This window comes from Aquarana catesbeiana, linkage group LG05 (assembly GCF_042186555.1).
Source record: "Aquarana catesbeiana isolate 2022-GZ linkage group LG05, ASM4218655v1, whole genome shotgun sequence".
NCBI lineage: Eukaryota > Metazoa > Chordata > Amphibia > Anura > Ranidae > Aquarana > Aquarana catesbeiana.
The window spans coordinates 294,955,368-294,981,506 of NC_133328.1; positions in this window are offsets into that span (position 1 = coordinate 294,955,368).

Genomic DNA, 26,139 nt, shown 5'->3' on the forward strand with positions numbered 1-26,139 from the left:
TTTGTTTGTATTCATGTAGAAATTGTGTTTGGAGCGTTTGAGGGATTTATCAACTGACTCAGTGAGAAATAGATCGTATTCCAATCTAGATTTTTCCAGATGAGATTTTGTACTCTGAGATGGATTATCTTGAAATGATATGTAGGCTGCATTAAAATTGAGTTCTAGTTTTTTTGCTAGATTTTTGCGTTCCCGTTTAAATAGTGCCATTTGTCTTTGTATTGTACCACGCAAGACAGGCTTATGAGCTTCCCACAGTGTTATTGGGGAGATGTCTGTTGTATTATTAATTGATATGTATTCCTTTAAAGCTTGTTCAATGGCCATCTGATGTAGTGGGTGTTTGAGCATTATGTCCGGTAAGTACCACGTTGGGTCATGCGCTTTTGGTATGGCTGAGGCTATAGTAGTGTATACTGCATTATGGTCAGACCACGGAATCGGAATTATATCTGATGCAATAATTTCTGGTATCATTCGTATTGTTAGAAAAATATGATCTATTCTGGTGAAGGTTTGATGAGGGTGCGAGAAATAAGTGAATTTCTTTTTCATTGGGTTACTTTCTCTCCATGAATCTACCAGATTGTATTTGGAAAGAAGTTGAGAAAAAGGTAATCTAGAGGTTATTTTGGATGGTGTAAAAGGTGATTTATCTAGAAATGGGAGGAGGACCTGGTTCGAATCCCCACACATTATCACTGTTCCTATTTTGTGTGTATTAATCACTTGTAATATATGTGAGAGGAATGGTGTAGGTTGTTTGTTAGGAGCGTAGTAGGAAATCACCGTGATTGCTGTATCCATTATATAACCCATGAGTATCAGGTATCTACCTTCTGGGTCTTTAATTTCTGATGATAAGGTGAATGGTGTGGATCGGTGAAATGCAATTAGAGTTCCCCTTTGCTTGGTACAGGCAGAAGCCGTGTAAATTTGTTGATAAAAAGGAGAAACATATTTTGGAGTAGAATCTTTGGTGAAGTGTGTTTCTTGGAGGCATACTATGTGAGCCTTCTTGTTATGGAAAGTACGGAAGGCTTTGGTCCTTTTTTGAGGGACATTTATTCCCTGAACATTCAGGGAAAGTATATTCAGTGGTGCCATGGCAATAGATCAAATAGTTTTGACTTACTTTTTGTTATGCAGAGCTGACTGCGCAGATCAACCTGTGTGGACTGAAGAGATGAAAAGATAGAAAAGAAACCAGTGAATTCTGGAGTAAATAGTAAACAAAAAACATATGAGATTAGATGATACATTGTATAAATTATTTTTTGCAAGTAATCACAATTTACCCGTGAAAGAGAATAAATATCTCTCACAGGGGAATAAGTGCCTTCGTCACACTCCCACATAATATGGTTGGGAGAATGAGGAGGGCTAATAGGGATACACGGATCTTCCGCTTACAGGAGAGAAGTGCTATGTCAAAAGACATCAAAATGATGTTTCATTAATTGGAGTGCAGAATATAGTTTTTGTTGAAATTATTTATTCCAGGGTGGTTGTATATGGTTAGTCTTGCCCTAGGCTAAATAATTCAGTTAGAAAGGTACTGTTAATAACTTTGGTATTGATGAAGATAGTTTGAATTATTTTGGGATTTTAACCCTTTTAGAGTAAACAATTACATATTTTATTCATATGTAACTGTTTAGATATGTTAACTCATAAAATTGAGGTTGTATTGCTTCAGATTAGAATAAACAAAAACATAATTCTAGGAACTAGTTAGGTAATAATATATTTGTTTTAAGAAAAGAAAGAAAAAGCTTCCATTACTTCTGGATTATTGAACATATTTGTCCTAAAAAGTAATAAATCTATTGTTATTACCTGATAATATATAACTGAACAAGAATTTCCTTATTTCACTTATATATTCTAAGGCTATATGAATCAGAAGCAATAAGAAATATAACTGGAATGTAACATGATCCCACACAGTGTGTGACTATCAGAATGCAGTTACATTCAGTTATAAATATAGGTTTTTTATAGAGAACCATCTCTTAGTATAATAAACGAAGAGATATCAGGAATTAGGAAGTCAGTCCATTGAATCTTCTTGGTCCATGGATGATGTGGCATAACGGCCTCTTTTGTGAGAATGATGATTCCCATTTTGTTCTGAAATTTTCTGGGTGCTGCCTGAAGGTGAGGATGATGCCATTCTTCTGCGTGTGGGAGTGTTGCTGCTTGTGGGTTCTGTCAAATTTAATTTTAAAAGGGTTTGTTATAGTTCATCTGCTGATCTGCTTCTGTAAATTGTACCTTGGTAGTTAAATCTGACTGAAAAGGGGAAGCCCCATTGATACATAATGTTGTGGCGTTGCAGTTCCATTAGTTGGGGTTTCATGGATCGTCTTTTAGTAATAGTAAGTTGGGATAGGTCAGCAAAAATTTGATAATTGTGTCCTTGAAAATTAAGTTCCTTTTTTTCTCTTGCAGCAATTAGTATTTGTTCTTTCGTTCTGTAATAATGAAATTTTGTGATTATATCACGTGGGGGTCCATCTTTCTTTTTGGCTGTGAGGGCTCTGTGTACTCTGTCCAGTTCTAAACGTTCAATAGGGATATCTGGCTTTAGTTCTTGTAATAGAGCAGTAATAGTAGATTGCAGGTCTGTCACAGTTTCAGGTATTCCCCTTATGCGCAAGTTTGAACGTCTGGCTCTATTTTCGTAATCTTCGAGCTTAGTTTGAAGTATTAAATTCTCTTTTTTTAATTGTTCCAATTCTGTTATATTTTCTTGGGTTGTAATTTCAATTTCATTCATTTTTATTTCTAAGGCTGCGGTGCGGTTTCCCAGCTCTCTTATTTCTTTGGTTAGGCTTTTTGTTATTTGGTCTGAGGTTTGTTTTAAAGCCTTATGAAGCATCTTTTCAAATTGTAATAATATTACTGGGGATACTGAGGAGGCTTGTGGAGAAGTTTGTGAGAGGATTTGTTCTGTATCTGACTCAAATGGAGAGTCTTGCTGTGACATTTTCTGTCTGTGAGAGCGCCCTGATGCTGTATCTTGTGAGGTGACTGGAGCTGCTTCAGCTGCAGTGTGTGCCTGTGAGCTCTTTGTGAGGTGATTTTTATTTCTGCCACGGTTTCCTCCCAGTACCATATTTCCTGCCCAAACTTTCACAGTTTGTTCCCTGGGGCAAAAAGGTTCAAATGGATACCTTTTGAGCCTGCAGGCTCCGCTTTGTCCTTCTCTTTTCTCCTCAGCGGTGTGGAGCTCTAACAATGCATGTCTGCTCTGCTAGGCTCCGCCTCCTGCCCCCTCGCAATTGTCACTTTTTAATGGTGGAAATGTCACAAGGAGAAATAGAAGATTGAACTAACAAGCATAAGAATCACTTATTTATAAAGGACAGTTTCCCAGAGCACTTTGTTAATATTGGCACATAGTATTAATTGGACACTATAGCACTTCATACCTATTTATATAAAGATTGCATTTGTATGTGGTTTATGGTAATTTTGGTATTTGGCACATTGCACTTTAAGGTTGGAGATATGGATATAGTATTTAAGTATAGAAATCTTGGTCACATAAAAAAAATTGAATTAGTGGTGTATTTAAATTTAAAATAGTAAGGTGGCGCAGTCAACAGTATTTTTTGGTATTTTTATCACTTATATTGGTGTTTTTTGACTGCAGCAACCAAAATAGGACTCTTATTTAATGAATTTATTATATATGCGCCAGTGACCCTCACATACTTTTTTGAGCCTTTACTGATAGGCTGACCTAGAATCTCGTGCATTCAATTAGCATTATCTTATTGGTATAAATTATCTATATCCATTTAACATTTTTAAAATAATAATATTCTATTAGAATAATCATTTGATCAAAATGTTTTAATAATTTTTATCTCTTCTACACATCTTTTTTAACAGGCCCCTTATGGTCTTATCTGATTGTCACCCTCTAGTTGTAAGTATACCCTGATCGATAAAGTATTTACCCTATATCATATATTTTTTATGCATTTTTTACTAGCATTTTTCATGTGCCTTCCTCTAATTCATTTGTTTCGTTCTGGCCCAATATTGTTTGCATAATTATGGGGAATCTTCAGTGGTTCCGCTGACTCCTGTTGTTCCACGGACCGCCCCCTTGCACCGTCACTAAAGATGGCCACTCTCTATTGACAGCGCAATTTGGTTGTACGCAGAGCACACAGCCAAATATCCTGTTTCTAATAATAACCATTTTGTCTAATGATATAAATGCACCTTACCTTTTGATCATATGCCATCCTCTGGTGTGTGCCCCATTTCCCAGAAAAACAGACATCAACACATCCTTACGTTCTCAGCTCAGCATCACTCTGCCTGGCCCTCAGCCGTGAGTCCCTTTATTAACATATCAACAGGAAGTCCCAAAACTTGAGGGTTGGGCTTCCAACAGCCAAACACCTCTTACAAAGCTTGTGACCTCACAGGAAATGAACACAGGATGTGAATGACCATATAAGGATTTAACAACACAACAAAATACAACAACCAAATGACCAAATGACGATGACTAGCATTCCTCGTGGATGGGAGATTATCTGCAGGTGTACGTCATGGCACCCCAAATATGCTGATCAGGCATACCGGGGTGACAAGAGCAAACAGCCACTAAACCGATAATGTCTTTGCAGAGCGAACACCCCCCACCAGACGATCGTTCTGTGCATTGCACAGGGGCTCTTTGCTAGCGGACATGTCTTCTCTTAGAGCAGGCTGCGAGAGAACAGACACTGGGAGACTCTTATGACAATACATTAATATACATCTTCATAAAATTTTCCACAACAGTCCCTCCTCTTGTCATATGATCCCGTGTGTCCCTCGATGAATTCTGATCTTCTTCTTAGTCCATAAAAAGTAAAACACGGCTTGACATGTAGACTCTGTTGGAGATGACGTGGTAAGCTGTAGTAGTCGCCAGTCGGTCTGGGATCCTCTGTGTCTTGTACGTGGGTCAGGCTTCGGGGCATCTCATCAGGGAAGATGTGGTCATCTGCTCAGGCTCTGGTCACGCGTCCAATCAGGCAACAGGAGCACCTCATCATGGCATATAGAAGGAATAAAAACAAGAACAACATGAGTATATACCCCTACTTCCTTCACTATGATCCACTGCAAAAAAATAATTAATTAAATCCCCAACGATTCCCAAACCCTTACAAGGATTCCAACCTTCACTAGCTATAGCTCTGTCTTTGCCTTGTAGGGATCTAAACCTTATCCATATGGGCCTGAACTTTGTCACTACTATTCCCGATCCAGATATAACAATCTTTACTTATGAATTCCCAGAAACCCCCTTGGACTGTGGGAACTTCCTTGTAGCTTCAACAGTTACATGACAACATCCCATCCTCAATGGATGAGAAATTGTTCAAGCGTTTCATAATCTCAAGCCCCCACCGTGTACAAGCAATTCCCTTCCAGCTGTCCCTGCCATTCTTACCTTCTCTTGCGCCATCAGATCCTCGCGATCGGACGGGTTTCACCAGCACACATGAACCTCTTGCCTTACGGGAAATACCTTATAAGCTGTAGATCCGCATTAATACCAAACTACAGTTGAAGCAAACTTGTGGGCTACCTAGTTATCCTGACACCAAAGCTGGCAAGAACCAGAGCTATTGTTAAAATTATAACTAATTTTACCCTCTAGAAATGATTTGTTAAATTCTATTGACAAGTGTCTGTTGATTTTACTAGTCTGTCAAAACTCCTCACACCAATATAAACGTCACATATAGCATGTACCGCCGTCATCGCTGGGGCACTAATACCCGACCATGTGTCCTGTTCTCTTTCTTAGCTAGTTGGGATGCTTTTCATCATTACCCTTGCTAAAATGTATTAAACAAAAAATATAAATAAACAAAGATACTCCTCTACTCTTTGTGGTTGATCCGCTTCTTGTAGTGGCTGGCGTGGTCTCATCCCTCAAGCTTCTTTACAATGACTCAGTCACCTGGTTGGAAAGAATGTAAACTGGTTATTGTGTCAGGGTCCAGGATGGACTTGTGAACCCTGTGGTGGACCTTTTGAAATTCATGTTACAGTAATAACCATTTCGTCTAATGATATAAATGCACCTTACCTTTCGATCGTATGCCATCCTCTGGTGGTGTGCTCCATTTCCCAGAAAAACAGACATCAACACATCCTTACGTTCTCAGCTCAGCATCACTCTGCCTGGCCCTCAGCCATGAGTCCCTTTATTAACATATCAACAGGAAGTCCCAAAACTTGAGGGTTGGGCTTCCAACAGCCAAACAACTCTTACAAAGCGTGCGACCCCACAGGAAATGAACACAGGATGTGAATGACCATATAAGGATTTAACATCACAACAAAATACAACAACCAAATGACCAAATGACCAAATGACGATGACTAGAGTTCCTCGTGGATGGGAGATTATCTGCAGGTGTACGTGATGGCACCCCAAATATGTTGATCAGGCATACCGTGGTGACAAGAGCAAACAACCGCTAAACCGATAATGTCTTTGCAGAGCGAACACACCCCCACCAGATGATCGTTCTGTGCATTGTACAGGGGCCCTTTGCTGGCGGACATGTCTTCTCTCCGCAAACACCTCTCTCCAAACACCAGGAAGTTTTCCACTACCTAACAGGTCTCAACCAGCGTCAGTCTGCCCCAGTCAGCTCTTTAGAGCAGGCTGCAAGAGAACAGACACTGGGAGACTCTTATGACAATACATTCATCTACATCTTCATAAAATTTTCCACAACACTATGCCTAAAGAAGGAGCACACATGCTCCAAAAGCAAGCGCTGATACACGCCCCCTTGTCAATTATGGCTGATGTACCTACTGCGCAACTAAGCGCCCAGCGGATTCCTCTTATCCCAGAGCATTGGATGCCACCGGAGTCACCAGGACTGATGACTGCTTCATGCCCAGCTGTGTGGATGGGACTACCATGACCTCAACCCTCCTATGTGCCTGTCTTATACTACTCAACGTGAGTTAAAATTATTTTAATTAAAAATGTTCAGATTTTAACTTCATGTTACACACACATTGGCGCCACTATCCATCCTTCTCTAGGCTCTAGTAAGCTGTAATATATAAAAGTTTTTTCTGAGGGTAAGATATCCCTTTCATGAGGGAGACTTCACTCTTCTTAATTACAGATAAGCACCTCATTGCCCCCAATCTGTCAGTTAGCCAGTGATGAATCAAAAACGCATTAATGAGGTTATTCCTATGCTCTTTGGACTGTAAGCAATCTCCTTAGGCCACACTTACTGAAATTTCCACCAGCATACCAGTTTCTGTCTCTGTGCCTTGAGGGGCTGATTCACAAAAGTTGGCTGATGATATTCTTTCACTGACGTCTGAATAAAATACGAAGGGTCTTCAAAAGGTTTCCGCACTTTGATATTTGAAAATGGTGAGGGCAGGATGAGTAGTAATTGGTCGTGTCTGAGAATGTCATGTGACTAATCTGTCTGGCAAGCTGGTTGACCTTGCAGTTTAGTATAATGCCCCGTACACACGAACGGATATCCCAACAACAAAACCATAGATTTTTTTCCGAAGGATGTTGGCTCAAATTTATCTTGCATACACACGGTCACACAAATGTTGGCCCAAAATTCCGAATGCGAGAACGCGGTGACGTACAACACATACAACGGGACTATAAAAAGGAAGTTCAATAGCCATTGCGCCACCCTTTGGGCTCCTTCTGCTAATCTAGTGTTTATCTCATCTTAGTAGAAGTTTGGTGAGAGACTATTCGCGCTTTTCAACCTCGTGCTTTTCCGTTCATTTCTGCTTTTCAGTTTGTGCTTGTGGGTTTGTATCTGTTCTTCAGTGCATGTTGTCAGTTTGTTCCTGTCTTTCAGTGTGTTCTATCTATAGTTCGCTTCTGTTTTTCAGTGTGTTCTTGTCCGCTCGTTTCTGATTTTCAGCTCGTTCTTCTCAGGTCCTTTCTGATTTTCAGTGCGTTCGTTCTGACCAGCCGACCGTTTTCTAGCCATGTTGCAGTTACGTTCTCGTCGGAGAGCTCGTGCCATTGTTGGGCTTGGTGTTGGAGTCCTTGCTTTGACCAAAGTCAAGTCCATGAACAGGGAAAGGAGGAGTTCATGGACCAAGAATTGGCTGCTCCAGCATGACCAATTCTCTCACGTGCCTTTGCTGTGGGAGATCCAGGAGAATAATCCTGATGATTTCAGGAATTATCTCCGGATGACAGACCCTGTTTTTCACCATCTGTTGGCTTTGCTGTCCCCTTATATTATGAAGCAGGACACCTGCATGCGGCAAGCCATCACTCCCAAACAGAGGTTCCTCGCCACTTTGCGGTACTTGGCGACGGGGAGAAGTCTCCAGGATATTAAGTTCATGACTGGGATCTCCCCCCAGGCTCTGGGAATCATTATTCCAGAGACCTGTTCTGCCATAATTCAGGTCCTGCAGAAGGACTATATTAAGGTAAGTTTTATCCTTTAACATCACATTCTATGTATTTAATGTTTGCTAATGTATTGTATTTATTTCATCATTCCATAATTACCATGATTGTAATATGCTGTGAATGTCCTCTTTGTCCTCATGCATGCTGGAAGCTTTTAATGCTCCCTTTTTGTCCTTCATGCATATTTGCCTTCACTAACCTCCCCAGCATGCTATCCTGGGCCCATACACACCTAAAAAAACAAAAGGAAAGAGGCACCTCTGGGTGCAGATTTTATACAGGTTTAATATGAAATAAAAATAGCAATGGCAACTCACATTTTAGGAGTTTAAAAGAGATCATTGTATCATCCCAACATGGGGGTATCCTCAGCCGAGTCAATCCCTGGTTTCCTGTCAGTATGCGCTCTGCAGTTGATCTCATACACCACTAGATGGTCCTGTAACCGGCCGCGGTGGAGTGAACATCAACAAGAGGCTTGAGACGCAAGATGGTGTCCTGGCGGAGGGGAAATTTTGTGAGCGTACAAGCCGTGGATGACGTGACAGTCGCGCTCCTTCTTCAAGCTGATTCTCCTTTTTTTTTTAATTTTTGTTTCCCCTCCCCCCCCCTCGTTCCCGTCTCCCTTTCCTTTCTTTCTCTCCCCCCTCTTCCCCCCCTTTTTTTACCTTCACCTAATAAGCCATACTAATATGAATTTTCAATATGACTTCTATAAATGATTATTTTGGATTGACTCCATACATGTTTATGTGCATATATATGTTATGGGTATTCGTACATGGATGCGTGTGTTTTTTTCTAGCATGTATGTGTCCGCAGTTGATGTGTGCGTGCGGATGTGTACGTGCTGCTCATGTGCCCATGTGTTTGCTATATAAGTGTGTGCACATACTGTTGGGATCCCCCCCTTTACCATTCCTCACCCTCCTCCATCAGCTAATTGCATACTCAATTTATTCCATCCATCCATCATGATTAATTATGATTCTATCTGGTCTAATAATCAGTAATTTTTCCTCACTGATTAATTCATACCATTAATTTATATTACATCCATTTACTAATTTAATTAATTCATTTTTTCCATATTGCATGGTTCAATAATTCATGATTTATTTTCACACCTATACATTTAGATGTCATTTACTTTGCACTATGCGCAGTGCCGCGATCAGCATATCTTCTACCTCCCCCTATGTGTCTTTTCCCATATATACACATGTGCGCACTGACATATAAATTTCCGATATACTGTGGTTTCATATCCAATCTATCGTTTTTAATTAATGTTCTTAACCACATGAGTTGTACTGCGGGAGAATGGCAGGGCTGGGCGAAACGACGTTATGTAACGTTGCGTCACCCTGTGGCCACTAGGGCCCGCTTGCCCCCCGAGCCAATGCGAGTGCCCGGAGGTGATCGATCACCGCCGGGCTCCTGCGATTACCGCTGAGACATGGAGAACCAGAAACTGTGTGTGTGTAAACACACAGTTTCCAGTTCTCTCAGGGGAAAAGTGACAGATCGTCTGTTCATGAATGATGTTAACTATGCTATTGATCACTAATTTTGGATTTAACAAAGTGGTTTACATATCAATAGACAATAGTAGCCAAAAATTAGTGGGACAAGAATGAAAAATGCTGGGGTCAGAATAATCGTCTTTTCTATTTGGTAACATTCAATTTGCAACAGTCATTAGCTCAAAATTGCGTGTAATTGATGACCAAAAAACTAAAACTATGTACCATTTTCATACACAGGAAAGTCTCAGCCAGGAGGAGGCCTTGGAAAGTCTCAGCCAGGAGGAGGCAGTGGAAAGCAGCCTGACCGAATCCCAGGTTCCTCCCCTCCGCCTTCCAACAAAATAGACCAGGAAGGCGAGGAACCTGGAGGAGTCAGCGACTACTTTGATTCGGCAGGCTACTGCAGTCCTCATAACAACCCCTGGTGGCCCCGAGTCGTATGGCTGTCTGACAGCCAGTAAACTGGAACGAATGGAAGATGGCCAACGCCTCATCTGTGAGGAGATAATACTTCAGGCCCTAAACAAGGGGACAAGGGGCAAACTCACAACTAAAAGCCACTTGTGTGAGTTGGACCATATTACTCCTCCACCACCTCCAGCAACACCACCACCACCTCCAGCAACACCACCACAGCCACCCAACCCACCACAGCAGCATGGAAGGAAGCGTGGAAGGAAGTGTTGAGAGTGATGGCCTGGGTTTGGTTTGGTCTGGCAAAAGACTCAGGCTGTTATAAGACCACAGCCTCGGGACATATATATCATCTACTGTTGCTCCTGATCTCTCGGAGTCCTGGAGTGCTCCCTATTAAATGGACTCCTCAGGTTACCAATAGGGATGAGCTTCGCTTTCGAGTCGAACCCATGTTCGACTCGAACATCGGCTGTTCGATCGTTCGCCGAATTGCGAACGATATGGGCCATTCGTGCCAAATTCGTGTGGCGCGTCACGGTCCATAATTCACTGCGGCATCGCAGTGCATTGCTGGCTGATGATTGGCCAAGCATGCACTATGACCCGCATGCTTGGCCAATCACAGCGCCGTCAGTAGAGAGAGCTGTAATTGGCCAAAGCCAAGGTGGCTTTGGCCAATTATGGCTCAGGGGGTTTAGAACACGCCCCACACTATATAAGGCTGCTTGCACGGCGGCCCTGTGTAGTGTGTTCCAGCGTGCTTAGAGAGAGAGAGAGAGACAGTGTCATTTCATTTGAGTTAGCTAGATTAGGCAGGACAGTCAGTGAGTTAGCTACACTTACAGTGTATTGTTTATATATATATGCATCCCAGGTGTTATATATATATATATATATATATATACACATACACTGTATTCAGTTTAGCTAGATCCGTTCCTGTTATCTTCCTACTGACAGGCAGGTTTGTCTTGTTACAGTATTTACAGCTACCTGAAGAAAATTGCTGGTGTTCTTTTGATCCTATTAGTACCACAGTCAGGCAGCTAGACTATTTACAGTTAGTGCAGTGCATCCTGCTCACAGTGTTCAGTTAAAGCTACAAGTTAGTTTAGTGTGACCTCTGCACAGTGTTCAGCTAAAGCTACAAGTTAGGGTAGTGTGTCCTCACAGTGTTCATCTAAAGATACAAGTTGGTGTAGTGCGTCCTCTGAACAGTGTTCAGCTAAAACTACAAGTTAGTGTAGTGCGACCTCTGCACAGTGTTCAGCTAAAGCTACAAGTTAGTGTAGTGCGTCCTCTGAACAGTGTTCAGCTAAAACTACAAGTTAGTGTAGTGCAACCTCTGCACAGTGTTCAGCTAAAGCTACAAGTTAGTGTAGTGCATCCTCTGAACAGTGTTCAGCTAAAACTACAAGTTAGTGTAGTGCAACCTCTGCGCAGTGTTCAGCTAAAGCTACAAGTTAGTGTAGTGCGTCCTCTGAACAGTGTTCAGCTAAAATTATAAGTTAGTGCGACCTCTACACAGTGTTCAGCTAAAGCTACCCGTAGAAGGTTGGTGGTGTTTTCCTGATCCTATCACTACCGCAGGCAGCTAAATAAGCTACAAGTTAGTTTTTTTGCGAGCTCTGCACAGTGTTCACCTAAAGCTACCTGTCGAAGGTTGGTGGTGTTTTCCTGAGCCTATCACTACCACAGGCAGCTAAATAAGCTACAAGTTATTTTTTTGCGAGCTCTGCACAGTGTTCACCTAAAGCTACCTGTTGAAGGTTGGTGGTGTTTTCCTGATCCTATCACTACCGCAGGCAGCTAAATAAGCTACAAGTTAGTTTTTTGCAAGCTCTGCACAGTGTTCACCTAAAGCTACCTGTCGAAGGTTGGTGGTGTTTTCCTGATCCAATCACTACCGCAGGCAGCTAAATAAGCTACAAGTTAGTTTTTTGCGAGCTCTGCACAGTGTTCACCTAAAGCTACCTGTCGAAGGTTGGTGGTGTTTTCCTGAGCCTATCACTACCACAGGCAGCTAAATAAGCTACAAGTTATTTTTTTGCAAGCTCTGCACAGTGTTCACCTAAAGCTACCTGTCGAAGGTTGGTGGTGTTTTCCTGATCCAATCACTACCGCAGGCAGCTAAATAAGCTACAAGTTAGTTTTTTGCGAGCTCTGCACAGTGTTCACCTAAAGCTACCTGTCGAAGGTTGGTGGTGTTCTAATACTACAGGCAGGCAGTTGATTTTGCTAGCTGCAGTAACAGTATATATATATATATATATATATATATATATATATATATCCCAGCTTAGTGCAGCTACAGGCCATTAGTATGTCTGGAAGGCCAACAAGGAGAGGCATACAGTCACAATCCAATAAAAGAGGGCAAGCAGGCTCTGTGTCTAGAGGCAACAGTGCTGGTCATGGAGACAGTGCATCCTCACCAGCACGTGGCCGTGGGACACGCTTGGCCTTTTTTTCGGCAGCTGGCCGTGTTGAGCTGCAACATGTGGAAGACTTGGTTGAGTGGATGACCAAGCCGTCCTCATCCTCCTCATCCTCTCTCACCCATGCTCAGGGTACTTTGTCTGGCAAAGCAGCTGCCAACGTGGCCTCTTCCCTCGGCTCAATGTCATCAGTGACTCCTTCCCTAGCCCCACCATGTTCTCCTGAGGAGTCCCTCGAACAGTTTGACCACAGTTTTGGGTACATGCTCCAGGAGGATGCCCAGCATTTAGAAGGCTCTGATGATGATACTGAGCTAGATGAAGGCAGTAACGTGAGCACGGACAGAGGGGGTGCCCAAGAAGGACAGCAATCTGGCAGTCATGATCCCCCTGCTGCAGAATACTGCCAGGTTTGCTCCAGTGATGAGGGAGGGGATGATGAGGTCTCAATGTGGGTGCCTGATAGGAGAGAGGAGGAGGAGGAGGCACATCACCAACGAGGCAGGATGCCCTCCAGGGGTCAGCCTAAGGGAAGCACACTTACTGCATCACACCCCAAAGCTCCGCATGTGCAGGGCACTGCTGTCTCTGCGCGTTATTCCAAAACTTCTTTGGTGTGGGCCTTTTTTGAGACGAGTGCATCAGATCGCACCGCTGCTATTTGCAACATGTCTCAAGCGTATCTCGCGTGGCCAAAACATCTCCCGCTTGGGCACCACATGCTTGACCAGACATACGTTGACCTGCCATGCAGTTCGTTGGCAAGCGTATCTAAAAGACCCACACCAAAGAACAAAGAGGACCTCTCCTTGCTCCTCATCAGCTGAGATCTCCAACCCCACTATACCTTCAGTCCTCTCTGAGACCTGCATTGAGAGGAATGAAGGTGTAGAATTAGGTGTGTCACAGCCAAGCACTTGTGGGCAATCTGCTTTCGGTACACCAACGTCAGATTGTACCAGGCAAATTTCCCTGCCCCAGCTTCTGCACCGCCGAAAGAAGTTCACTCCCAGCCATCCACATGCCCAGCGGTTGAATGCTAGCTTGGCAAAATTGCTAGCATTTCAACTGCTGCTTTTTCAGTTGGTAGACTCTGCCCCCTTCCGTGAGTTTGTGGAATGTGCGATGCCTCAGTGGCAAGTACCCCAACGCCACTTTTTCTCACGGAAGGCGATTCTGGCTCTCTACCGGCATGTGGAAGGCAATGTCTTGGCCTCGCTGGACAGGGCGGTCAGCAGTAAGGTTCATATTACCGCTGACTCATGGTCCAGCAGGCATGGACAGGGAGGTTACCTAAGTTTCACCGTGCATTGGATGACTCTGCTGGCAGCTGGGAAGGATGCAGGACAAGGTGCAGTAGTGTTGGAGGTTGTTCCGCCACCATGCCTCCAAAATGCCACTACTAATGATTGTGACACACCTCTCTCCTCCACCCCCTCCTCTTCTTCTTCCTCCATGGCCTTTTCCTGTGCTTTGTCCTCGGAACCAGCGGTGCTCCGTAGCCGTTCAAGGGGCTACGCAAGTATGCAGGCCAAAAGAGGCCATGCAGTGCTTGAGCTGGTGTGCTTGGGGGACAGGAGCCACACTGGGGCAGAGGTTCTGTCAGCTCTGCAGGGGCAGGTTCAGAGGTGGTTGACGCCACGCCAACTTAAGGCAGGAATGGTGGTTTGTGACAATGGCACCAACCTCCTCTCTGCCCTCCAACAGGGACAAATGACCCATGTGCCCTGTTTGGCTCACGTCCTTAACTTGGTGGTGCAGCGGTTCTTGGGCAAGTACCCGGGCTTACAGGATGTCCTGAGGCAGGCCAGGAAAGTCTGTGTGCATTTCCGCCGGTCATATAATGCTAGTGCTCGGCTGGCAGACCTCCAAAAGGAGTTTAACCTGCCCAAGAACCGCCTAATCTGTGACATGCCCACCAGGTGGAACTCAACGTTGGCCATGCTGCAGCGGCTGCACACGCAGCAGAGGGCCATCAATGAGTACCTGTGCGACTATGGCACCAGGACAGGGTCAGGGGAGCTTGTTTTTTTTCCCCCACGCCAGTGGGCCATGATCAGGGATGCATGCACTGTCCTGTCACCATTTGAGGAGGCCACGAGGATGGTGAGCAGTGACAGTGCATGCATCAGTGACACTGTCCCCCTTGTCCACCTGTTGGAGCACATGCTGCGTGGAATAATGGACAGGGCACTTGAGGCAGAACAGAGGCAGGAAGAGGAGGACTTCCTTAGCTCTCAAGGCCCCCTTTATCCAGACAGTGTTCCTGCGTGCCCGCCGATCACACGGGAAGAGGACGAGGAGGATTAGGAGGAGGAGGATTGTGTCAGTATGGAGGTTGAGCCTGGCACTCAGCATCAGCAGCAGTCTTTAAGGGATCAGTCCCAAGAAACACATGGACTTATACGTGGCTGGGAGGAGGTGGCTGCGGACCATGTCGTCCTTAGTGACCCACAGGACTCCGGACCGAATGCCTCAGCAAACCTACGCTGCATGGCCTCCCTGATCCTGCAAAGCCTGCGGAAGGATCCTTGTATTCATGGTATCAAGGAGAAGGACCAATACTGGCTGGCAACCCCCCTTGATCCACGTTACAAGGGTAAGGTTGCCATCGCAGAGGGAGCAGAGGATGAAACATCTTCGGGAGGCCTTGCAGAAAGGTCTGTGCAACGTGTTCCCAGGGACTGGGAGGTTACAAACTCCTGTTTCTGGACAACGTGTTCCAGAGGCTTCGGTCAGTCAAAGAAGGAGCGGTGGAGAAGGTGGCCGTCTGACCGATGCATTCAGACAATTTTTTGGTCCGCAGCCCCAAGGTATGATCGGTTCCAGCAACCATCGCCAGCGTCTGTTGTACATGGTGCAGGAATACCTAGGGGCAAGATCAGACTTGGAGACCTTTCCAACCAAAAATCCACTGGGTTACTGGGTCTTGAGGATGGATCACTGGCCAGAGCTTGCACAGTATGCAATTGAGCTATTGGCCTGTCCTGCATCCAGCGTTCGTTCGGAACGCACATTCAGTGCTGCTGGAGGCTTTGTAACTAATCGCAGGGTGCGTCTGTCCACCGACTCGGTCGATCGACTGACCTTCATAAAAATGAATCAGTCTTGGATCACCACCAGCTACCAAGCACCTGATGCTGATGTAACCGAATCATTTTTTTAAAAATCTCAGATCCCTTCAAAGACTGCCTATGCTGATGCTGAGTGACTATCCTGAGTAATTATCCTCTTCCTCCTCAATGATCACGCTGATAGCTTGTAAGAACATTTTTGGTTCTGGGCGCCACCACTAGTGCCTAAGGCCCAATTTTTCAGCCCCTGTTTAACAGGGGCGTGTAATTACCATTTTTGCTGCAATACTTTGCAGCAGGGCTCGTTTCTGCGTTCCAACTAGAGTATCTGTGAGGGGTTGCAGTGTTGTGGCATCAGCACCAGTGCCTAAGGCCCAATTTTTTATCCCCTGTTCAACAGGGGCATGTACCGTATTTATCGGCGTATAACACGCGCCGGCGTATAACACGCACCCCAAGTTTAGGAGAGAATTTTAAGGAAAAAAACTTTTAGGAGGGAAGTTTAAGGAAAAGAAACTTACATTAAAATGCCCATCAATGCAGCCTCATCAGTGTTCATCTGCAGCCTTTTCAGTGTCATTGCAGCCTTTTCAGTGTCAGTGCAGCCTTGTCAGTGCAGCTTTGCCCCAGTGCAGCCTTGTCAGTGCAGCTTTGCCCCAGTGCAGCCTTGTCAATGCAGCCTTGTCCCCAGTGCAGCCTTGTCAGTGCAGCCTTGTCCCCAGTGCAGCCTTGTCAGTGCAGCCTTGTCCCCAGTGCAGCCTTGTCAGTGCAGCCTTGTCCCCAGTGCAGCCTTGTCAATGCAGCCTTGTCCCCAGTGCAGCCTTATTAATGCAGCCTTGTCCCCAGTGCAGCCTTATCAATGCAGCCTTGTCCCCAGTGCAGCCTTATCAATGCAGCCTTGTCCCCAGTGCAGCCTTGTCCCTGCAGCCTTGTCCCCAGTGCAGCCTAGTGTCCATGCCTCCTGCCGCTGCCGCCGCCGCCATACACATAGAAGTAGTTTTAAATATGGCGCCGCGGAGTTCGGAGAGACTCGGCGCCGGCGGAAGTGAACGAACGCCGCCGAGATACACATAGCCGAGGGTTCTCGGCTCTTTCCGGCGCCGCTCACAGTCCCGCCAGTCCCGCCCTATGATGGACATAACACAGGTCCAATGGCGGGACTGGGCGTGACAGTGAGCGGCGCCGGAAAGAGCCGAATACACCCGACTATGTGTATCCCGGCTCTGTGATTTCGGCGGCGCTCGTTCAGCACCGCCGAGTCCTTCCGAAGTCCGCGGTGCCATATTTGAAACTACTCGCTATGTAAATGTCGGCGGCGATCGCCGACATTCACATAGCGATAGCGGGGATCGGCGTATAACACGCACCCACGACTTTCCCCTGATTTTAAGGGGAAAAAAGTGCGTGTTATACGCCGATAAATACGGTAATTACAATTCTTGATCTAATATTTCACAGCAGGACCCTGTGAGGGCTTACAGTGTTGTGGCCACAACAACCCCTAAGGCCCAAATTTCTGCTGAGTATATAGGGCAGGCCCCTACTTTCAAACATCCAATATACAAATGACTCCTACTTGCAAACGGAAGGAGACAATAGGAAGTGAGATGAAATCTACCCCTAGGAAGGGAAATTCTCTCCTGTAAGAGTTAATATGGGAAAAAAGTTTCTCCTTTCCACTGATGCTTTATCACCAATCCTTGTTTCACAAAAAAACCCAAATTTTCAAAAAATATTTGTCATTGGGACAAAAAGTGATGTGAAATCTTCTGAAGAGGAGCACAGACAGCAAAACAAATGTCACAGGGGTGATAACCCTTCCCTATGTTTTCCAAAAAGCTTAAAATAGATTTTTTGGCTGGAGCTAAACACGTTAAAAATGTACCAGTTCAAAATTACAAACAGATTCTACTTAACAACAAACCTACAGTCCCTGTCTTGTTTGCACCGCCTGTATACTGCTGTTCGGAGTATATAGGGCCTGGTGGCCCCACGCCTTTCCTTTTTTTAATTTAGGTGCGGGGTTCCCCTTAATATCCATACAAGACCCAAAGGGCCTGGTAATTGGACTGGGGGGTACCCATGCTGTTTGTCTCACTGATTTTCATCCATATTGCCAGAACCCGACATTACATTAAAGCCGTAAGCAGTTTTAAATGACTTTTTTCCCTTTAAAAATGACATTTTGTGCAGGGACTGTTCTAAGCACGGGAAACACGCGCCACTTTACAGGCATACGGCATACTATAGACACCCCCCAGTTACGATATTTAAAGGAATATTTCACTTTTTTTTTTTACTTTAAGCTTTTAAAAGTTTTTTTTTGCATTGATACATGTCCCCTGGGGCAGGACCCACGTCCCAAACCCTTTTTAGGACCATACCATGCAAATTAGCCTTTAAAATGAGCATTTTGATTTCGAACGTTCGAGTCCCATAGACGTCAATGGGGTTCTAACATTTGTGCAAATTTTCGGTCCGTTCGCAGGTTCTGGTGAGAACCGAACCGGGGGGGTGTTCGGCTCATCCCTAGTTACCAATTTTGCCTGTCAAATAATTGATGTCTGCCCTGGGGTACAAAGGCTTCACCAATTCTAATTGTTTCTCCAGTGTTGCCTTCCTCTTTATTTTTTATGACCCCTAATAAATTTAAAATTTTGCCAAATACCTGGCTATGTGTTTTACTTCAAAAAGGACAGTTTGTTTGTGAGTAGGCAGGCACATTTCAAAAATGCAATGTCAAATTAACAAAGGACACCAACACCAACCAACCTCTTTGAGTTAAAAAAAAACAAGATATTAATGGTGTTGTGGTAAACAAACTTCAGTGTGCAAACTTCAGTGTGCAAAAGAAAAGAACACCGCACCCACGTGCTGTCAATCTGTCTCCATGTGTTCATCTGAGATGAACACATGGAGACAGATTGACAGCACGTGGGTGTGGTGTGCTTTTCTTTTGCACACTGAAGTTTGGTGGAGGCTTCACGTCATCTCTACTCTTCATTGTTTTTTATGGACTATCATATTTATTTGCAAATTTTGTTTTACTTAAGCGCCGCATTTTGATCTTTTAAATTAATGGAGGTCTCTATCCCTCCAGTCCATTACAAGCACCCTGAATCTTAAGGGCTTTTGTCTATTTGGTATGCAACTGATATAATCTGCTCCGTAGACTAAAAAGAGTGTACAATGAAACAGAAGTATGAATGTTGCTCCTTCCTTGTTTAGTCTGATACATGAAGTAAAGGAAATTACAAGAGGTCAATATGAACATAGATTTCAGGTAGGTGTATAGGAAGTATTTGATGGTATAAATTAATGATTTTTCAATGGGCAGGTACCTGGATTAGAGGATGACTTTGTCTTACAGTATTTATTATAGCTGATTTATTGGTAGTCTGGAATTAGCCTTCCGTTTATTTACAAATGCAATTTGTTTATTGGAGAATATTTAACTACTACTACTCTAGTAGAAGGTAAAAAAATGTACATGCATATGTTCACAACTGTATGATATATGTGATATGTAATTGGAAACCTGATGAATTACATTAGAGAAAACCTTTTCACTCCCTAGTTTTTGTTTAACCTTGTAAAATGATCGCTTTATTTTAAATTATGAAACCAGCTCAAAAGGTAAAGATGTTGGCTTGTTTCCTGATGAGTCACTAAATGTAAATGTAATTACTAGTCTGCATAAATTTTTCATCTGTTACAGGCAAAAATGAATTAATTGCAACAATTACAGTAGCTTTTTCAGAGAATGCAATTAAATATTTAAGAACCTTATCTACTTGTGTTATCTGGCTCAAGCTTTTATAAAATAAATAATAAATAGGATAATTTTAGCAAGGAAATGGGTATATGCTTGGCATACAGAGCATCTTTGTTGATAAACATTATTTAGATAAAAGAAACTTAGTTAACTAGAGGAAAGAAAGCTACTACAAAGGTAACCAATCCTTCTATGTTTATACCATTATATGGGGGAATACATTTACAGGAAAACTTTTTTTAATATGCAGACTAATTAGTAAAAGTAAAAAAAAAAGAATCAATGGTAACATATATTGTTGATGCAAAAATTATACTGCTCAATGAATCTACTGATCTTTGAATCTTGATTGCTTTCATTTTAAAATCTAAGTTATGGCAGTCTCCCTGACTTTTCCCCAATACAGCAGAATATATACATTAGACAGATACAGTACTGTTCAAAGGTTTTGGGCAATTGTGAAATAAGATTACTTTATGCCATTTGTGGGTTGTTAAAGGGGTTGTAAACCCTCAAGGTGAAAAAACTTCTGTAGTGCGGCAGCCCCAAAGATGCAGAGATTGGAAACCAATTACAGTTTCCGAATTTAAGACCTTCTTGGGCCTATGCCTCCTCATGGCCGTAACTAAAAAGAGTGAGTTGCGGTCATATTGGTCCACTGACCCAATTCACCATACGCCCGTGTTCTCTGCCTCCATTACCAGGACACTATACGAGCAGATCTTGCGGTTCATGCATTTCAATAACAATGAACTCTGTCATTCTTGGGGTGACCCTGAATACGATCAGCTCTACAAAATTCGGCCCCTCGTAAACCACTTCAACCAATGTTTTGCAGCCTTGTTTACTCCCCATCAAGTTGTCTGCGTTGATGAGTCCCTGATTAAGTTTTCTGTTCACTTGTCATTCAAACAGTATCTTCCCAGCAAGCATGCCAGATACGGGGTCAACAGGGCCATATAGTTTTATGGTTTACGAGGGAAGAGATAGTCACATAGAGCTGGAGAACTGCCCAGACTGCATAGGGAGCGCTGGTAAGATTGTGTGGGAGTTGGTGTCACCCTTATTCAGAAAGGGGTACCACCTGTATGTGGACAATTACAGAAGAGTGCCACCTTTTTTTTTTTTTTACAAGAGAAAGTGCCACATTTTAGTCACTTGTTTGATCATCAAATTGGAGCATGTGGCACTGTGCGATCTAATCGCCAGGGCTTACCCCAGCGGCTTGTAGATTCCCGTCTTAGGCTGGGGGAGAGAGCCTGCTTGAGATGTAATAATTTGCTCGCTGTGAAGTGGAGGGATAATAAGAATGTTTTCGTTCTGTCCTCCCTTCACGCAGATACGATGGTCCAAATTTCTACAGCGACTGGTGTTGTGGAGAAACCCCTCTGTGTCCGCAAATATAACCTTAATATGGGAGGGGTGGACCTTAACAACCAGTTGTTGGCGCCGTACCTAATTGCCCGTAAGGCCAGATGCTGGTACAAAAAAGTGTCTGTATATTTATTTCAATTGGCTTTGCTGAACGCTTTTGTGCTATACAAAGCTTCAGGACAAACTGGATCCTTCCTTAAATTCCAGGAAGAGATCATCAGAGCCCTTCTGTTTCCAGACAGATTTAGGCGTGACACCCACTTTTATTGTCCCTCCTGTCCTGACCAACCTGGTCTTTGCATTGGTGACTGTTTCGAACGCTACCATACACTAGTTGAGTATTAGCGTAGGGTCAGCACCACACAGTCATAGGCACACGTACACATACCCACACATACCCAACGTGGATGCATCTTCCATTAGGTCTGATAGGATGAGTCAGACACCTAATCTACCCAAATGCTTTCTTCAAACACCAGTCCCATCCACATTTTTCCATAAACTTAAAAATACTGTGTCATCTTTTATATGGAATGGCCAAATCCCCATGCTAGCAAAAGCTGCTCTATCTGCACTTCTTACCCTGGGAGTCTTAGTCCTTCCCTAATTTCTTACTTTATTACTGGACGGTGGTTCTAGTTTCGATCCAGTGGTGGTTTACCCAACCCAGGTATCAACCCAGTGGTCACCTCAGAGTCGGCCCTGATAGAGCCATACACTGAACTGAGCAACTTGCCATTCTGTGGCCCATGTTCTAACCCAGCTGTCACCATTACAATGAAAAAAACCTTCTGGTGTGGCGACAGGCTAAGGCCTACTATGGTTCCGAAGTGGTGTACTCTCTCTATGAGAGTACACCACCTCGGAACCATAGCGAGCCAAAGCCTGTCACCACACCATGGTTGTTTACATGTGTGGGACCTTGTGGGGTAGCCCCAACTTATCCCATCTTAGTCCAATATCTGACTCTCAACTGTGGGCTTCCCATGGAATTAAAAACCTGCAATATATTATGCCTTGGAGCTCCCTATTGACTCACTTAAAACCATTTATCAGCTCCCTAACTGTGTTCTTCTGATACTTGCAAATAAGACACGCAATGGGGAAGCAGTTTCTAGCAGGATAACGTTGCCCACTAACCCCCTTAAAACTATGCTTATTGCTGAAACGATGAACAAACCTCATTTTGCCCTCTACTCCATGTTAAATGTCATGTTGCTCCTATGGCTCAATTAAAGACATTATACCACAAGTGGCAGGCCGAAATTCTGTGGATGATTGGGATTAATGCTTACAAAGTTTTTACCTGTAATAATCATAGCCAGAGATAGATTTATCCAATTGAAACTTTTACATTGAGCTTATTACATCCTTCATCGATTATCCACCATCTATCCTCATATGTTAAACATATGCCACAGATGTGGTGTAGAACTTAACACATTAATTCCTATTGCATATACAGTACATATCGCATTGTGGACGTGTCCCCGCTTACCAACTGACTGGAGGGAGGTGTCGTCCATCATCAAAGCATATTTAATGATTTTAGTTTGAATCCTCTTGATTTTATTATTTATCCTAGGTGTTGTTGATAATATAGAGGCTACCTGCTGTAAACATCCTTCCCTTTATGCCAGAAGAGAAATTTGAGATGGATGCCACAAACCCTATCAACTCTAGATGACTGGGGGGTGTCAATTAATAGGGCCCTCCCATTACATATAACTAGGGATGGGCCGAACCCCCCCCCCCACCCCCCGGTTCGGTTCGCATCCAGAACATGCGAACAGATCGAAAGTTTGCGCGAACATTTGAACACCATTAAAGTCTATGGGACATGACCGTGAGAAATCAAAAGTGCGAATTTTAAAGGCTAATATGCAAGTTATTGTCCTAAAAAGGTCTTGGGGACCCGGGTGCTGCCCCAGGGGACATTTATCAATGGAAAAAAAGTTTTAAAAATGGACATTTTTTTGGGAGCAGTGATTTTAATGATGCTTAAAGTGAAAAAATAAAAGTGAACTATTCCTTTAAATATCGTACCTGGGGGTGTCAATAGTATGCCTGTAAAGTGGCGCGTGTTTCCTGTGCTTAGAACAGTCCCTGCACAAAATGACATTTCTAAAGGAATAAAAGTAATTTAAAACTGCTTGAGGCTTTAATGTAATGTCGGGTCTTGGCAATATGGATGAAAATCAGTAAGACAAACGGCATAGGTACTCCCCCATGAATGGGATCTCACATTCATAAAAAAATTAATCAGTTACATCAGCATCAGGTGCTTGGTAGCTGGTGATCCAAGACTGATTCATTTTTATGAAGGAGATCACCCGAGTCAGTGGACAGGCGTACTCTGTGATCGGTTACAAAGCCTCCAGCAGCACTGAATGTGCGTTCTGAAAGAACGCTGGATGCAGGACAGGCCAGTAGCTCAATTGCATACTGTGAAAGCTCTGGCCAGTGATCCATCCTCAAGACCCAATAACCCAGTGGATTTTTGGTTGGAAAGGTCTCCAAGTCTGATCTTGCCCCTAGGTATTCCTGCACCATGTACAACAGACGCTGGCGATGGTTGCTGGAACTGATCAGACCTTGGGGCTGCAGACTAAAAAATTGTCTGAACACATCAGGTAGGACGGCCACCTTCTCCACCGCTCCTTCTGTGACTGACCGAAGCCTCAGCAACATGTTGTCCAGGAGGACCAGGAAATTGTAACCTCCCGGGCTCTGGAAACGCATTGCACAAACCTTTCTGCAAGGCCTCCTGAAGATGTTTCATCCTCTGTTCCCTCTGCAATGTCCATTATTCCACGCAGCGTGTGCTCCAACAGGTAGACAAGAGGGACAGTATCACTGATGCATGCACTGTCACTGCTCACCATTCTCGTGGCCTTCTCAAATGGTGACAGGACAGTGCATGCATCCTTGATCGTGAGCCACTGCTCTGGGCGAAAACCCCCCCGACCTTGTCCTGGTGCCATACTCGCACAGGTATCATTGATGGCCTTCTGCTGCGCATGCAGCCGCTGCGGCATTGCCAACGTTGAGTTCCACCTGGTGGGCATGTCACAGATGAGGCGGTTCTTGGGCAGGTTGCATTCCTTTTGGAGGTCAGCCAGCCGAGCACTGGCATTATATGACCGGCGGAAATGTCCACAGACTTTCCTGGCCTGCCTCAGGAGATCCTGTAAGCCCGGGTACCTGCACAAGATCCGCTGCACCACCAAATTAAGGACGTGAGCCAAACAGGGAACATGGGTGAAGTGTCCCTGTCGGAGAGCGGAGAAGAGGTTGGTGCCATTGTCGCAAACCACCATTCCTGGCTGAAGCTGGTATGGCGTCAACCACCTCTGAGCCTGCCCCTGCAGAGCTGATAGAATCTCTGCCCCAGTGTGGCTCCTGTCCCCTAAGCAGACCAACTCAAGCACCGCATGGTATCTTTTTGCCTGAGTGCTTGCGTAGCCCCTAGAATGCCTATGGAGCACCGCTGGTTCCGAGGACAAATCTGCACAGGAAGAGGCCATAGAGGAAGAAGAAGAGGAGGGGGTGGAGGAAAGAGGTGTTGCAGAATCACCACTACGAGCAATTTGGAGGCGTGGTGGCAGAACAAGCTCCAACAATACTGCACCCTGTCCTGCATCCTTCCCAGCTGCCGGCAGGGTTACCCAGTGCCCCATGAAAGAAAGGTAACGTCCCTGTCCATGCCTGCTGGACCATGAGTCAGTGGTAATATGCACCTTACCGCTGATCGCCCTGTCCAACGAGGCCAAGACATTGCCTTCCACATGTCAGTAGAGAGCTGGAATGGCCTTCCGAGAAAAAAATTGGCGCTTGGGAACCTGCCACGGAGGTACCGCACATTCCACAAATTCTCGAAAGGGGGCAGAATCTACCAGCTGAAAAGGCAGCAGTTGGAGTGCTCGCAATTTAGCCAAACAAGCATTCAGCCGCTGAGTATGTGGATGGCTGGGACCGAATTTCTTTCGCCGGTTTAGCAACTGGGGTTGCAATCGAATGCTGGTGTACCGCTAGCAGATTGCCCGGAAGTGCTTGCGACACCTAATTTTACACCTTCATTCCTCTCAGTGCAGGTCTCTGGGAAGACTGAGGTTATAGTGGGGTTGGAAATCCCAGCTGATGAGGAACAAGGAGAGGTCCGCCTTGTTCTTTGGTGTGGGTCTTTTAAGTACTGTTGCCAACGGACTGCATGGGAGCTCGATATATGTCTGGTCAAGCATGTGGTCCCCAAGCGGCTGCTGTTTTGGCCACACTTGATACGCTTCAGACATATGTTGCAACGGCAATGGTGCGAACTGCTGCACACGTCTCAAAAAAGGCCCACACCAAAGAACTTTTGGAAAAACGTGCGGAGTCAGCAGCGCCCTGAACATGCGGAGCTCTGCGGTGTAATGCAGTCGGTTGCCTGCCCTTATGCTGGCCCCTGGAGGGCATCCTGCCTCATTGGATATGTGCCTCCTCACCTCTTCTATCTGGCACCCACATAGAGTCAGTGACCTCATCATCCCCTCTCTCCTTGCCACTGGAGCAAACCTGGCAGTATGCTGAAGCTGGGGGAACATGACTGCCAGTTTCTTGTCTTTCTTGGGTACCCCCTCTCTCTGGGCTCATGTTATTGCCTCCTTCCTCAACCCGGGTACCATCAACAGAGCCTTCAAAACACTGCGCATCCTCCTCCAGCATGTACCCTACACTGTGGTCGAACAGTTCGGGGGACTCCTCAGGGCATGATGGTGGGGCTAGGGAAGGAGTGACTGATGACATTGAGCCGATGGAAGAGGCCGCTTTGGCAGCTGCATTGGCAGACAAAGTACCCTGAGCCTGGGTGACAGAGGATGAGGAGGATGAGGACGGCTTGGTCATCCACTCTACCAACTCTTCTGCATGTTGTGAACTAGACATCTTTAAGTAGGCGGGACTGACAAGCAGATCCACAGCAGCTGGTTAACTGTGGAGAGAGAAGAGAGCTGGCAATTAGCCGACAGCTGAGCGGCCAGCTCAGAGAAGGAAGGGCTGAGCCAGCCTTGACAGTACCCCCTTCTCA